The sequence below is a fragment of the Phyllobates terribilis genome, unplaced genomic scaffold, assembly GCF_046119375.1.
Source record: "Phyllobates terribilis strain yellow unplaced genomic scaffold, ASM4611937v1 Scaffold_1__5_contigs__length_1240528914, whole genome shotgun sequence".
Classification (NCBI taxonomy): Eukaryota; Metazoa; Chordata; class Amphibia; order Anura; family Dendrobatidae; genus Phyllobates; species Phyllobates terribilis.
This window is the reverse complement of record NW_027362761.1, coordinates 612238210-612255346: the sequence shown is the minus strand read 5'-3', so window position 1 is coordinate 612255346 and position 17137 is coordinate 612238210. Positions and strand designations below refer to the sequence as shown.

The following is a 17137-nucleotide window of genomic DNA, read 5'->3' as shown; positions in this document are numbered from 1 at the left end:
ATCTGCTAATTTGAAAAACAGGGGCAAATCTTGGCTCATGGTCTCTCCCTCTTCCACATCCTGATACTTTCCTCCCTTTTCTAAATCCACTGGAAGTAGTGTAGCTGGATTTAGAACATTACAGCGTTCGATAGTTATATAGGGAGGTGTAAGGAGTGAGACTTCATATTTTGTCAACCTTGATGCTGAGAGGTGACGGGTCTGAGCCTGTTGAAGTATTTCAGATACAGCATGAGGAACTTGAAGTGTGAGGGGGCTTCCTAACACTATGTCCTCTGTCTTTTTAACAAGTTCTGAAGCAGCTGCCACAGCTCTAACACAAGTAGGAGAACCCATAATGACTGGATCAAGGGTTACAGAGTAATACCCTAGAGGGCGCTGCCTACCACCATGTTCTTGGGTAAGGACACCAGACGCATGTCCAGCCTGTTCGTGGCAGTACAAAGTAAAAAACTTGTCATAATTCGGTATACCTAGAACTGGTGAGGCAGAGAGAGTGAGCTTGAGGGTGTGAAATGCATCAATACCCTCAGAATTAATGGTGAAAGGCTCAGTTTTGAGGCATTGGAACAATGGGGCCATAATACTAGAGGCATTTCGTATCCAGAGACGGCAGTACTGGACTAGGCCCAAGAATGCCCGAAGGGACTTGGTAGATCTTGGAAGAGATATTTTTAATATAGCCTCAATCCTCCCTGGGCTGAGATGCTTAATGCCTGGAGACAGGCAATGCCCAAGGAAAGTGACTGTGGACTTGCACAATTGGAGTTTATCTTTTGAAGCTTTGCACCCATTTTCTGCTAAGAATATCAGCAGAGATTGAGATTCATTGTGACATATCTGCTCAGTGGTGCAACAAAGGAGGTCATCCACATATTGTAAGAGTATGGTGGATGAATCAAAGGGGCACCAGTTATCGAGTACAGTCTTTAGGGATGTGGAAAATAAGGAAGGGGAGTTAGCAGCTCCATGAGGAAGGACTGCCCATGCATACTGAGCACCTCTGTGGGTGAAGGCAAAATAAGAGGTGCACTCCGTGGACAAGAAGACAGAGAAAAAAGCATTGGCCAGATCAATCATTGTGAAACAGGTGGCTGTGGAGGGGACCTGATTCAGGAGAGTATGGGGGTTGGGTACAAGTGGAGTATCCACTATAGTTACTGCATTAACTCCAGTGTCTACCATGAATGAAATAGTTTGTCCCTCCCCCAGGGACACGGGGACAGTGAGTGTGGGTCCCAGGGGGGTGACAACGGGGCAGAGGGAGACATCTGGATTGCCAGTTTCCTATGGAGGCGGCTGGGTAGTGGCTGTTGATTTTGCGGGACATTTGATCCAGAATGACAGAAACTAGATCATCCCATGTGGCCCGATATGCCTCCTGAACACCCTGGAGGTGCATTCTAAATGTTAAGGTTTTTTTTTCGGGGATCTGGGAGCTGTGTAGCGAGGGCAATAAGTTCACTGGGGGACCAAGGCCGATATGTTTCTATTGGCCATACGTGGGGTGGATCGTGTACCTGAACATTATCAACCATCCTAGGAGGTTGAAACTACACATGACTAGTGGTCCTCATAGGGAACAGAGGCACCGTTGGTGTTGTCCCCGGGCGTGAAGACCCACAGGACCTGCAACAATTAACCCCAGGGGGATTCTGATGACCACAATGTCTGCAAGTCCATGCCATTGACCCAGCATAAATCGGGGGTGCTGAAGGGGTGCAGAATTTACATCAGGTACAGAGACTACAGGGGTTTGAGAGTTTTTCAAACTTTAATAGATTATATAGACAGTTCCATGCCTGGTTTCTTCTGATTTATGTTCACTTTCTGAGAGACGTTTTGCTACTTCTAACTACATCCTAGCCTGCTCTAGTTTGTTTTTATCTTTCAACCATCCTTCCCAATTGCAGATATATTTCTCCCATTTCTTCTCCTCCAAATTTCCCCACTTTCCCATACCAAATTTCCTCAATATTATTTCACATCCCTCTACTGCTTCTTTTCCTTTCAGTCTCTCCACTATTTCACATGCTGGAACTGGGGCCACGCCCTTTAGGTTAGTCAATTCCTTACTGTTGCCTGTCCCCATGACTGCAATCACTGTGCCAGAGTTACCGTAGAACTCTCTTGAGCACACCTAGAGCCTCTCAGACTCTAAATTTGATCCCGTCACAGTCTCCTCTGATCCTCGAAAGACGGATCTGATCCTGTCCCAGTTTCCTCTGAGCCTCGGAAGACAGATCTTTAAGGAAGTACTAACACAGATTTTCCAGCCCTGTGAGCTAGGGAGATTCTTACACACAACCAAACAAATAACAATACCAAGCCTACTGCTCCACCTACTATTCCAATTATTTCTGCATGATCATATAACATTTCCCAGTTCAAAGGTTTTCCTTCTACACCTTGTAAAGGCACTACGTGACAACTATATCTGCAATAAGTGTTACTTTTTATACTATATGTTTCCCAGTCTGGGTATACAGGCTAAGCAAGAACTTCAGCTACTATGATTTTCCCTCTCTTGAGCTTACACAAAACAGAACACAGACACTGAGGACATATATTCTGATTCATCAAAAACGACTTAACAATACGTCAATCATTCATCTAAAAACCACATTGAAACATATAAGACAACAAATTCAATCACTGGCAAGGGTTCAAAAATGATTGTCTTGTTAGGACCACCAATTACCCATCCTGGAGCCCTCTAGGTAGTACTGAATTAGTAGTAATACAAGGGATTACTTACCGCGGATTTCATTTAGTAATTCCCAGAGAGATCCTTGTTGACGGGTCCAGAGGAGGTCCGGTTATGACAATCCCAGGTTTCAGGCACTTGCCGTGACCTCCTGCCCTCTTACCCAGAGACTGTCCCTGTCACTAGTCGTGACTGCCTGCCTGCCTTCCCTGGGTGTCACCCGCTTCCTTACAAGGACTGCCTCTTTGTATAGTTGCTCTGTGGTTCCACCTCCCAGACCCGTTACAGTCCGGTTATGACAATCCTAGGTTTCAGGCAGCATGTACTGTTATGGAGACCCTCTTTGTTTTTAGGGAGAACTTTGGAATAGACAGCAAAGGGTCTTCACATTGCCAGTGAGATTCAAATTAAGATACTTCATCGATGAAGGAAGACAGACAGAATACATGTGACATGCATTGTCAGCAGGTAGAGTCTTCTGGTGTGGCAACAAAGACTCACCATATTAATTAGCTAGACAGAACAGAACTTCATTGTTACAGAAAACTGAAATAGACTTATTAGTAACAAATATCCCTTGGCTCAGCGTAAACCTTCTTGTCAAGGACTTTACAGGAAACAAGTATCTTAGTCAGACATTCCACAATGTAAATTTAGAAAACAATCAAGCAGACTTCACACATAGAAAAAATATAATTGTTTTTATCTAAATTAATAATGATATCTAGATATTAAAAAAATTAACCACAACACAGTGAAGATTCCTATAATATAGTGAATATTACCAGAAAACATTTACCTATGTTATACACCGACAAGGATCCAGCAACAAGAAAGACAACTGACACGTGGATGACAAACACCAAAGGTTTCATTGAATGTGGGAGAAATAAATGTGGTTTGTGCAAGTCTGTGCACAAAGCAAAAATGTCTGCATCTACTAACCATAATAAACCCTATAATATCCGACATCTCATTAGTTGTAGCTCCACACGTCATTGACACCATACAATGTGAAGCTTGTCTGCTGCAATATGTGGGGGGCACGGTCAGACCCTTACGTCACCGCATTGGGGGACACGTTAGGGACGTTCTTGGCCCCACAACACGTAATACATCTGCAGCATCACAACATCTCATACAACACAATAGGGATTAATCACTTTACAGTGTGGGTATTGAATATGTCACCAGACCAGCTAAGGGGGGAGATTGGTATAAAAAGTACACCCCAGAGAAGCCTTGTGGATTCTGGAATTGGACTCCAGATTCCCCAGTGATATGAAGCTTCGTTCAGACCTTGTATCCATTTACTGAATTGTGTTTTTCCTCTTTTATAGTAATTATACATAATATACACATTATAGATGCAGACACTTCATTCTTCTATTGCACGGATGCTTTTTGTTGTGGACATATGATCGTCCATAGGGGTAATGTAGACATACTTGCACACGTCCATTTGGGGCTGGGGGTCTCCGCTGTGCATTAGACCCTATGATGTGTAGAAGAAGCCGGTTACTGGTGATTTATTATGTCATGAAGAAGAATTGAACACAAATACCAGGTAGAAACGCGTAGATTTGTTGCTTCTTTCCCCAGGATGTTCTGTTTTTAATGTTTCTATGATTTTATTTTGGATTTTTCAATAAAAGTTTTTGTTTTTATTCACACTGGAAAACAAGTGCTGGATTATTACTAACTTTCTAAGTCTCGTCCATTCCTTCTGTCGAGCCCAGGGGATGGGGAGGACTCGGCGCCCGGGCCTCGTTGTTAGCTTTGGGGGGGATGTCGTGGTGGTTAGCTCCCGGGCCCGTACCCTGGGCCTCTCTTTTAAAAGGGTGGTTAATTATATGGAAGTTCGTGACGCCACCTGTGGTGTCTGGTGAGGATCACCAGTGCTGCGGCAGCCCACTGAGGCCGGTGATAAGGCAGCTTCATGGTACAGCTCCTCACAGGTGGAGCTAGGCCTCAGGGCAGCGTATGAAAAGGGGATGCAGGACAGAGGTGACCCAGCCGGGTCTACAGAAGGATAGGCAAACACACAGTTCTCTTCAGTACCTTTTACTGATGGAAGTTCAGGCACATCCCGGAGCACGGTAGGGTGAAGGGTGCATTTCAGGATTCTCCCCAGGGAGCGGGTATAGGGCCTCCTGTTTCTTGCCTTTGCGTAGTAAGTTTCTGACCTGCCTGGAGCTAGGCCTAACTTTGTCGGTGTCCTGCACCGGCTGACTTTGTGGTAGGGCCTTCTCTTGGAGTACACTCTCCCAGCTAGCGGGACCTCTGTGACTCCTGGCTCTGGTACGTATCAGCGCTTGGGCGATCCTGGGACCTGAAGTCTTCCAGGGGTCTCCTGTTGTCTAAACAGGGGGGTATACGGCCCTGTAGACGTGGACCCGGTGTCCGGTATATGCTTTCTGGGGTGAGCTTGTACAGCTCCTCTGCCCCCAATGCTACTTATTCCTCTAGCCTTCAGCCTCGCTCGAAGCTCTCACTAGGCTATACACACTAGCGGCAGCTTGCCGCGCTTCACCACTCTTATGGCGTCAGCACGCCTTGGCTCAATAACCTGAGCTAGGTGAGTCTGGACTGCGCTGCACTGCAGGCTAGCAACTGGCTCTGTCCCCTGAGGTAACTCTTCTCAGACTGAGCTCGACTCTGTATTCAGACCTGGACTCGCTGAACTCTCCAGAGGAACTGAACTGCCTAGCTCCACCTTCCCTATTTATATCCCTAACGGGCTCCCTCTGGTGGTCTGAGGTGGAAGGTGGAGGTGTGTGAATGCTTATGAGGGCCTCTTGTGGAGGAATCCATCCATGCACCCTTCCCTTTTTGAGAGGCACTTTGACTTGAACATTGCAAATGAACATAAACAGATATATACAAGTTAATAAGTAACCCACAGAATCCAAGTCTCTTGCGGTGAGGTTCCCAGGCTGGATGTCCATCTCACAAGGTAGAGTACTTGGTAGCTTGAGGGACCTGTCCCAAACCTTCAACGTATGCCCTGGAGTGGCTGCAGGGCATGGAGATCCTGAGTTGGACCTCCGGTAGAACCACTCCAGACAGGTTTTCCTTCTGAGGTCACCTAAAGGGGCACTCCAGGGAGTGCAAATATTTACAAAGTAAAGTCTTTGGGCTGCACATAGTCATCAGCCACAGAGATCTTAGGTACCCAACGGGTAACTAGAGTCAAACAAGAAAAGTGTCCATTTCACTTAGATTGTCCATCAATAAGGCAAAACACAAATTAAGATACACATACATAGAATATACAAGACAATACTATTTAATACCCCAGGGGTAACTATCTACACTGTCAGAAATTCAATTGTTTTACTCATTATACCTGACAGGGGGTTGACCTTTAGTACTATGCGTGGACCTGCGTGGTACTGGAATGCGTGACGCACTAGTACTTGCACTACTTCCCATTCTGTCAGTACTAGGTGTGGAGGGGGTACAAGGCTGCATTGACCTCTCTACAGGACTGGCAAGTATACTATTAGCTGGGCCCTCTTGCTCTGCTCCAGCCGGGGATCCTTCTTCCGGGGATTCTTCTTGCTGTGGGTAGAAGGTGATTACAAGGATGATTACTGCTCCTCCTAGTTGGGGCCAATCTGCCGGGAAATCTCCTAAGTCAGTGTGTATTACTGTGTCTTTAGGCTCCTCCGGTACGGTGAGAGGCACTTCTTCTTGGGGCTTTAGCAGACCTGGACACAACTTCAGGTGGTCCCTGGATACTGTTGCAGTCGTTCTTTCTCCGTCTCTACTAATTAGGCAGGTCTTCCTGTTATCAAATCTTGACTGTAACACAGTGTAGGGTTCTCTCTCCCACTGGTCATCAAGTTTGTGGTTCCTCCTTTTCCTTTTTAACACTACTTCACCAGGTGTGAAGGGTTCTGCTGGCACACTTTTGTTGTAGTGGGCCTCCTGCTTATCTCTCACTCGAGTGAGACTGTCTTCGACACAGGCCTGTACTCTTCTGTACTGCTCCTGTCTTGTTGTGTCCCAGTCCTCAGTGGTCACATCTGCTTCAGGTTCCACAACACCAAGCTCCAGGTCCATGGGCAGCTTTCCAGGTCTTGCCCGCATGAGATATGCCGGAGTGCAATTGGTGGAACTCACTGGTATGTGATTGTACAGATCTATTAGGTCAGGTAGTAGGTCTGGCCACTGGTTTCTCTCCTCTAGTGGTATGATCTTCAGCAGGTCGATGATGATGTTATTCATCTTTTCACAGAGACCATTGGTTTGGGGGTGGTACGGTGTAGTTCTTATCTTCTTACACCCGTAGAGATGGCAGAACGCTTTGAATAACTCAGCCTCAAAGGCCGGGCCTTGGTCCGTCAGCACCTGCTCAGAGTATACATGCCTGGAACGTTTTTGCTGCTGTCTCCGCCGTCAGGTCCTTGACGGGGGCGACCACCAGGAACCTAGAGTAGTGATCCACCATGGTCAGGGCATAAGAGTACCCTGATCTGCAGGGTGACAATTTGACATGGTCCAGGGCCACGATCTCCAGGGGTCGAGTCGTCTTGATGGGTTGCAGGGGTGCCTTCTGGCTGCTGTAGTCTTTTCTCCTGAGGCTACAGGGTCCACAGTTTCGGCACCACCGCTCAATGGAGCTGCGCATTCCTACCCAGTAGAATCGACACTTCAGCAGGGTCTCTAGCTTTTTCCAGCCAAAGTTTCCCGCCTGATCGTGGTAGGCCTCCAACACCATTTGGATGTCTGTCTTGGGTACCACTATCTGCCATACCATCTCATGGGTTTTTGGATTGACGTACCTCCGGCACAGCTTCTCACGGTAGATAAACAGCCGGCTTCTCTCGTTCCACAGCTGCTTGGCTTGGAGAAACGCTTCCTTCTCCAGGAAGGAACCTTCTTGAGTTATCAGCTCCTTGATACAGCTGACAAATGGGTCAGTGTTCTGGGTCTCCTTCCAGCTGTGGTGAGGCAGAGGGTTTAACGTCTTCCCACACTGCCTCCTGGAGGCTCGTTGCTCGTGGATCACCCCATTCCGGTCAAAGGCAGGTAGGTCAATCTTCTCCAGGTCATCCACTTCTTCTGTGTCTGACTGGTGAGGCATCCTGGACAGGGCATCGGCGTTGGCGTTCTTGCGGCCCGCTCGGTATTTAATTGTGAATTGGTAGTTTGACAGCCGAGCCATCCATCGCTGCTCCATGGCTCCTAGCTTGGCTGTTTCAAGGTGAGTCAAGGGGTTGTTGTCAGTGTAGGCAGTGAACTTGCTGGAGGCTAGGTAGTGCTTGAACCTTTCAGTGATGGCCCAGACCAAGGCCAGGAACTCCAACTTGAAGCTGCTATAGTTCTCTGGGTTCCTCTCGGTCGGGCGGAGCTTCCTGCTTGCGTATGCGATCACTTTCTCTTGGCCATTCTGCTTCTGACTTAGGACATCTCCCAGCCCTTCGTTGCTGGCATCAGTATACAGCAGGAACAGTTGGCTGTAGTCAGGGTAGGCCAGGATCTCGTTGCCTGTCAGGATCTCCTTCATCTTCTGAAATGAGTCGGCTTGCTCCTTACCCCAGTGGAATGGAGGGTTCCTGCCTTTGGGGGGAATGTCCTACCAGGAGGTCTTGCAGAGGGGCTGCCTTCTTAGTGTAGTCTTTTACAAACCTCCGGTAGTATCCTACTAGTCCCAGGAACTGACGCACCTCCTTGAGGTCCTTCATCTCCAGCCACTTCTGGATGGCAGTGACCTTTTCCGGGTCTGGTGCTACCCCTTCCGGACTGACAATATGCCCCAAGTACTGTACCTTTCTCTTGAGCAGGTGGCACTTTGAGGGCTTCAGCTTCATCCCGTACCGGGACAGTGACTCAAATACCTCCGCCAGGTGCTTCAAGTGGTCCTCATACGTCTTGGAGTACACTATCACGTCATCCAGGTAAAGTAACACAGTCTCGAAGTTGCGGTGTTCCAGGCAGCACTCCATCAATCTCTGGAACGTTCCGGGGGCATTGAAGAGCCCAAACGGCATACTGTTGAACTTGCAGAGTCCCATCGGGGTGGTGAAGGCCGTCTTCTCCCGATCCTCCTCAGCCACAGCTACTTGCCAGTACCCACTAGTGAGGTCAAGGGTGGAAAAGTAATTTGAAGACTTTAAGGCAGCCAGGGATTCCTCTATACATGGTAAAGGGTATGCATCCTTATGTGTAATGCGATTTACTTGTCTGTAATCTACACACATTCTCATGCTCCCGTCCTTTTTCCTGACTAAAACTAGGGGAGCGGCCCAGGGACTACAACTATCCCTTACTACCCCTGCCTTCTTCATGTCATGCAACATCTCCTTCGCCTTCTGGTAGTGTGCTGGTGGTATAGGCCTGTAACGTTCTTTGATGGGTGGATAGTCACCTGTGGGGATATGGTGTTGAACCCCCTTAATCCTCCAAAAGTCAAGTGGGTGCTTACTGAACACCTGCGCGTATTCCTGAACCACCCGGTGTACATCCTGTTTCTGATGGGCAGGAGTGGTGTCTGTCCCAACATGGAGCTGTTGACACCAATCCTCCACCTGGGTTGCAGGGTCATTATCCTCCACTTCGTCTGGTGAGGTTAAGGACTCCGCCGTGTGAATGGAGTTGTTATCTACAGCATGTAACTTGGCAACAGTGGCATAGCGTGGTAATCTAACCTCGTTTTCCCCATAGTTGAGAAGACGGACGGGCACCCTCCCATTGCGTACATCTACTACCCCTCTGGCGGTTAAGAGTGTGGGTCGGTGCTCTGAGCTAAGGGGTTCTACTACCGCCTGGTAGCTCTGTCCTCTAAGACCTATTGCTGCTCTACACCAGATAAGCATTTCACTCATTGGGGGATCACAATGGGTATGGGGTCTGTCACCCGTACATTACCAATTTCACCACCTGTTAACTTTTCTTGCTGCTGGTACATCAGGACTCATATCTCCTTCTGCAGCGCCCTCCTCTGCCCTGGTCTGGCAGTGTCAGCTATCTGTTGGAGCAAGAACACAACTTTTCCAAAACAGTTACCAACAATATTAGTGCCAAGTACCATATACAAATTGGTATCATCAGGATTAGTCTCCACTACAATTAGTCCCTGGTCCTTCAGTTCCACTCTTCCCACCTTTACTGCCACATCCTTAACCCCGACTAGGTTAAGGGGGAGTCCGTTTGAGGCATAGACGGAAAGATTTGGAGCTGGCAGGCTTAGATCGTCCATGGACCAGAACCTTCTGTAGAGGACATCAGGCATGATGGTTACTTGAGATCCTGTGTCCAGCAGAGCATGTGTCGGGATACCGTCCAGCACAATGGACAGGAAAGGTCTCCCTCCCACGAACCTGCTGTACCAGTCTGATGGGCCTGGGGAATTTACTCCTGGGTGTCGGACCTCGGCCCCAGGGTTTTCTCGTTTAAAGGACAGCTCTGGACGGTGTGTCCTGTCTTGTGGCAGCGGTAGCAGACGGGGTCCCTCTGTGGACGGCGCTGGTCGCTGACCCTCCCAGGGGGTGGCGTTGCCCTCCTCCTCCTTTGCATCCAGGGGACATCCTCAGGGCTGTCGGCTAACAGGATCTTGCCTTCCTCCTCGGGCTCCGTCCTCAGCTGTAGGGCACTCAGCACAGTGGTCAGGGTTTTGCTCAACTGACGCACTTCAGAGCGCAAGCTGTCCAGCTCACTAGGGGACGTTGCTTGCACCTTAGCTTCAGCAGCCACCAGGGAAAAGGTGGATGCTGCGGGTACTGGGGTGACCCCACCCTGGTAACATTGGATGGCGGTTGTTTCCAGGGGCTGCAGTCCTTTTATAGCCATGTCCTTAAGGGTGTCAAAGGTGGCATCTGGATGATCCAGGGACCACCAACACACAGTCCTGCTCTCCTCTTGGGACCTCAGTCCCCGGATAAACTGTTCTTTCAGCATTTTATTTTCATCATTGATGCTGGTTGGACTAACCTGTTTCAGAGCTCGCAGGGCCCCTTGTAAACACCAGGCATAGTCCTGAACACTGTCTTCCGGCTGCTGAGAGCAGTTGTAGAGCCTCATCCGGCGGTCTGTCTCAGTACGATTCTCAAAGACAGTCTGTAACTTTTTAAAGATGGCAGACACTGACTCCTGGTCTGCGGCCGACCAGGTTTCTACTTCTCGCTCCGCAGCACCAGGGGAGCCACTTCGCTCCAGGGATGTACGGTAGGGCCATGGGTATGACAGGAGTTACAGGTCCTGCTGGTTGAGCGGCTGCTCCGGCCGGCTCAGCGCCGAGATCGGGTTGAGCATCAGGGCGGTTAACCGGTGCTCCGGCGCTGTGCTGTTCCTCGGACATTCTGGCGCCCCCCTAGCGAACTGTGGCCTACCTTCTTTTCTTTTGGTAGGCCGCAGCTCCGCAGGTGACGGTCTTCTTCAGGACCTTGCGTCGCTTGCATCCGTCAGAGCGCTCGCCGGCGCTCCTTCCAGGACCTGGCGCTTCCTGGTTTGATGTCGAGGCGTGGGGCGTGTCCGGGGCTTCACGCGCTTTTGCAGGTACGCCCATCAGTTTCCCGCGGTTACGCCTTTCTTCTCACTTGGCGGCCCATCAATGGCGGCAATCTTTGCCACAGTTAAATACAGTTTCTTTGATTAAAGGCGCACAGTACCCGGTGGCAACGGGCATAACACTCCGTCGTTGCAGCGGGCACGGGATCCTGTTCGTGACGCCAGGAAAGAGAATGTCGAGCCCAGGGGATGGGGAGGACTCGGTGCCGGTGGTCGGCTCCCGGGCCCGTACCCTGGGCCTCTCTTTTAAAAGGGTGGTTAATTATATGGAAGTTCGTGACGCCACCTGTGGTGTCTGGTGAGGATCACCAGCGCTGCGGCAACCCACTGAGGCTGGTGATAAGGCAGCTTGATGGTACAGCTCTACACAGGTGGAGCTAGGCATCAGGGCAGCGTATGAAGAGGGGCTGCAGGACAGAGGTGACCCAGCCGGGTCTGCAGAATGATAGGCAAACACACAGTTCTCTTCAGTACCTTTTACTGATGGAAGTTCAGGCACATCCCGGAGCACGGTAGGGTGAAGGGTGCATTTCAGGATTCTCCCCAGGGAGCGGGTATAGGGCCTCCTGTTTCTTGCCTTTGCGTAGTAAGTTTCTGATCTGCCTGGAGCTAGGCCTAACTTTGTCGCTCTCCTGCATCGGCTGACTTTGTGGTAGGGCCTTCTCTTGGAGTACACGCTCCCAGCTAGCGGGGCCTCTGTGACTCCTGGCTCTGGTACGTATTAGCGCTTGGGCAATCCTGGGACCTGAAGTCTTCCAGGGGTCTCCGGTTGTCTCCACAGGGGGGGTATACGGCCCTGTAGATGTGTACCCGGTGTCCGGTATATGCTTTCTGGGGTGAGCTTGTACAGCTCCTCTGCCCCCAATGCTACTCACTCCTCTAGCCTTCGGCCTCGCTCAAAGCTCTCACTAGGCTATACATACTAGCGGCAGCTTGCCGCGCTTCACCGCTCTTATGGCGTCGGCACGCCTTGGCTCACTAACTTGAGCTAGGTGAGTCTGGACTGCGCTGCACTGCAGGCTAACAACTGCAGGAGCTGGAACTGGCTCTGTCCCCTGAGGTAATTCTTCTCAGACTGAGCTTGATTCTGTATTCAGACCTGGACTCGCTGAACTCTCCAGAGGCACTGAACTGCCTAGCTCCACCTTCCCTATTTATATCCCTAACAATCTCCCTCTGGTGGTCTGAGGTGGAAGGTGGAGGTGTGTGAATGCTTATGAGGGCCTCTTGTGGAGTAATCCGTCCATGCACCCTTCTAGGATCTGTGGTACCAAGAGCAGCTGGGCGCCACACTTCTCAACCGGGATTTTCCATCCGAGCACTTCCCAGAAAACCTCTCCTGAATCCCATGTACAAAAAAGTCGACCTACAATCTGCCAGGACACATACTGAAAGATATGAAGACTCCTGGGACTTTATACTCTGGAGTGATGAGATCAAAATACATTTTTTTTTTGGAACTGATGGCTTCAAAACTGTATGACGTTGAAGAAGTGAGGAATACAATGAGAATGCATGGTGTCTACAGTGACACTTGGTGGTGGCAGAGTCCTTATGGGGGGCTGCATGAGGAGCTACATTTCATTGATGGTATCTTGAATTCACAGATGTTCTGCTCTATAGTGACAGAAAAGATGCTGCCATCACTCTGTTCCCTTGGTAGGCCACTGTTACATTTCTGAAGAACAGGGTGACAATGATTCTGTGGCCAAGTGTCTCCTGATCTGAACCCAACCCAACCTATGGGGAATTCTGAAGAGACAAGTTGTCATCACTCCATCCAGCATCCAGGCTCTAAGAGCTCTTTATTGAAAAAGAGAAGAAAGATAGATATAGTATTGTCACTAACTTGTTCATTCCAGGCCTAGAAAACTTGGTGCCGTCCTTTAAAATTATGGAGACCATACAAAATAATAGATGTAGTAGCTTTTGATGTAGGGTGTACTCATTTTTGCATCAACTAATTTGAGTAAAACTGAAGATTTTGTAATGAGAGTTATATTATTACCCTTACTTTCATGTTTTGATTACAAAAAAATGTTCTATGAAACTTAGTGTTGGCAAAATTTTAGAAATTGATCTTGTGTTCAGTGAGCTATTAAACAAAATCTTACTCATCAAAGGGGGTGTACTCATTTATGCTGAACAATGTTTATAAAACACAGTGAACATAATTACAGTTTCTTTCCTGTTTGACTTCTCTCATGCTTTACAAGGTGCGATTTATGTATAAAACATTTCCCACATTCTCAACATGACTACGGCTCCTCTCCTGTGTGAATTTTCTCGTGTGTCACAAGTTTTGATCTATATGTAAAGCATTTCTCACAGAATGAACATGAATACGGCTTTTCTCCTGTGTGAATTCTGTGATGTTTAACAAGATTTGATTTATCTCTAAAGCACCTTCTACATTGTAAACATGAAAAAGGTTTTTCCCCTTTGTGAATTCTTTGATGTTTAACAAGGTTTGATTTACTTCCAAAACATTTCCCACATTCTGAACATGAATACGGCTTCTCTCCTGTATGAATTCTCTGATGGTTAATAAGACTCCTGTTACTCGTGAACGACTTCCCACATTCTGAACATGAATACGGCTTTTCCCCTGTATGAATTCTCTGATGTTTAACAAGGTTTGATTTCCTTCCAAAACATTTCTCACATTCCGCACATGAATACGGCTTCTCTCCTGTATGAATTTTCTGATGTCTAATAAGATCCCCTTTATCCGTGAACGATTTTCCACATTGTGAACACGAAAATGGCTTTTCTCCTGTGTGAATTCTCTCATGTAGAACAAATTGTGATTTATATGTAAAGCATTTCCCACATTCTGAACAGGAGTATGGCTTTTCTCCTTTGTGTTTTCTGTGTGTTGAAAAATCTGAGCTTTTTGTAAATTGCTTGTCACACTGAAATCTTGTATCCACTTTGCCCCCTGGACTTTTGGTAATAATGTGAGATTGCTCAGGAGAGGGTTCCTCATGATTAGGAGGATTATAAGAAAGTGAAGTGCTGTGAAGTCCAGGAGGTGCAGGAAGGGTGATGAGGTTTTCTCCATTAGAGTGCTCCCAGATATCTTCTTTTTTATACCATAGTGATGAACCGTTATTCTCACAAGGATTTCCTATTAGGATGAAAGATAAATTAGATGAGATTTTTTTCTTCAACACAAAATAGATTTCTGAATGTATTTTCTGGATCTCACAATGAAGACCCTCGTCAGTGAAAGTACCGGTAATAAGGAGGACAACTACATGCCATAACATTAACAAAATGACGGGTAAAGTGGATAACAATTATAAACTGGTGACATTGGCACAAGTCAGGGGTGGCAGAGATTAGACAGCAAATAGTTCTTTAAGTGGTAATTACTGATGGCAGGTTCCCTTAATGTACCTCCAGTGCCATTTCCTCTCTCAAGCTTCGTCTCATGCCCTTAGTATAGAAAAGAGTCCACGCAATTAAAGAAGTTGTCCACTACTAAATGGCCACAATGTAATTAACCCGTTGAGAGATTTTTTTTAATTACCTAGCTTTGTCTTTATTGCCTGTGAGCGGCGCTATCGCTGGCCACTCACCGGCATCACGCGACCCCCGGCCTCAGCCGGCTCTTGCTTCCCCTGATGTCACGTCAAGTGAGGCGTGACTCGGTGATGCGATCCCCGCGGTGGATGCCGGGCTGTGGGTGGGGTTTCCCCGAGCGTCACACCCAGCATCCACCGCGCACTTTCCCAATGAATACAAGGTAATTGTGATTCACAAAATGTTATACAATTGAAAGGTGAAGAAAAAAAATATTACATTTTTACCACTATAATGTTATTTTAGCCCCAGATTTTATATTTTCACAAGGGAAAATGGGTAAAAATGACCACATAATTTGTTGTACAGTTTCTGCTGAATGGGGCAATACCCCATATGTGTCTGTACTGTACTGCTTAGCCACATGGCGAGACTCGGGAGGGACGGAGCGCTATTTGACTCTTGGAGAACAAACTTTAGTAGAACAGTTTGCAGACTCCATATACAGAGACCCTAAGTGGCAGAAGAGCAGAATCCCCCCTCAAGTGACCCCATTTAAGAAATTACACCCCTATGGAAATGTATCTACAGGTGTAGTGATGAATTTGACTCCATGGGTGCTTTCCAGAAACGAGCAGTAATGGATGTTGCGAAGTGAAAATGCAAATATTTCATTATAGTGGCCAGTACATTGTAGTGTCCGGTACATTGTAGTGCCCTTACGTTGTAGCGCCCAGTACATGATTCCCAGCTAGTGCTTTCTGGAGAAATAAATTGGCTCTCCCTGCTACAGTAATGCCAAACATGTGGATGCTAACTGCACACTGTGGGGCCCAGGAAGGGGGGGGGGGGGGGCATTTGGATTTGGGAGCGCAGATGTCACTGGATTTCTTTAAGTGGGAGCCAAGTCACTTTTCCGGAGCCTTTGTGCTACCAGTAATATGGACACCCCCTATATTACTGTTTACAGATGATGAACCTGAGTGGGGACTTGTTTTTTGTGGGTTGAGTAGAAGCTCTTAATGGTGGCATTTTGGGGTACAGAACATGTTGGATCATATTTATCTTGTGCTGTACGCTGAACACTTACTGTACATCGGGGTTTCTATCTAAAGCTACAAAATACATGATTCAGATGACACCCCCGAGGGATCCATTCAGAATAATGAGGCAGCAGAGTTACACCGGACTCCGTCTAGCCTCTGGTCGACTGCGCTTTTATGCACGCTGAAAAAGATGGACATCACTGGATCATAGGCCAGACGGCGTCCACAGAGCCTCATTATATGGAATCTTCCCCCGGGGTTCTGTCCGAATCGCAAGCTCAGTCATTTATATGGCAGCATGAGACTTGTGTAAGAATAATATAGAAGTAAAAGATGGAAGTAATATATTAACCCCTTTACCCCCGAGGGTGGTTTGCACGTTAATGACCAGGCCAATTTTTACAATTCTGACCACTGTCCCTTTATGAGGTAATTACTCTGGAACGCTTCAACGGATCCCCCTGATTCTGAAACTGCTTTTTATTGACATATTGTACTTCATGATAGTGGTCAAATTTCTTCGATATCACTTGCGTTTATTTGTGAAAAAAATGGAAATTTGGCGAAAATTTTGCAATTTTCAAAATTTTAATTTTTATGCCCTTAAATCAGAGAGATATGTCACACAAAAGAGTTAATAAATAACATTTCCCACATGTCTACTTTACATCAGCACAATTTTGGAACTAAATTTTTTTTGTTGTTTGTTAGGGAGCTATAAGGGTTAAAAGTTGACCAGAGATTTCTCATTTTTCCAACAAAATTTACAAAACCATTTTTTTTAGGGACCACATCACATTTGAAGTCACTTTGAGGGGTCTTTATGACAGAAAATACCCAAAAGTGACACCATTCTAAAAACTGCACCCCTCAAGGTGCTCAAAACCACATTCAAGAACTTTATTAACCCTTCAGGTGCTTCCCAGGAAATTTTGGAATGTGGAAGAAAAAAATCAACATTTAACTTTTTTCACAAAAATGTTACTTTAGACCCAATTTTTTTTATTTTCACAGGGGTAACAGGAAAAAATGGACCCCAAAATTTGTTGTGCAATTTCCCCTGGGGACGCAGATACCCCATATGACTTTTTAAATGTAAAATTTGCTTGAATAATTAGCGGACGCCATGTTGCGTTTGGAGAGCCCCTGATGTGCCTAAACAGTGGAAACCCCCCACAAGTGACACCATTTTGGAAACTAGACTCAGGGAACTTATCTAGATGTGTGGTGAGCACCTTGAACACCGAGGTGCTTCACAGAAGTTTATAATATTGAGCCGTAAAAATAAAATTTTCACATTTTCCCACAAAAATGTTTTTCAGCCCCCACTTTTGCATTTTCA

General features: G+C 47.2%; 1 pseudogene; it reads right to left on the bottom strand.

Annotated features, from left to right (window-relative positions):
• Positions 1-17137, bottom strand: part of LOC141153153 (uncharacterized) — a 211748-nt pseudogene that overhangs the window by 37004 nt on the left and 157607 nt on the right.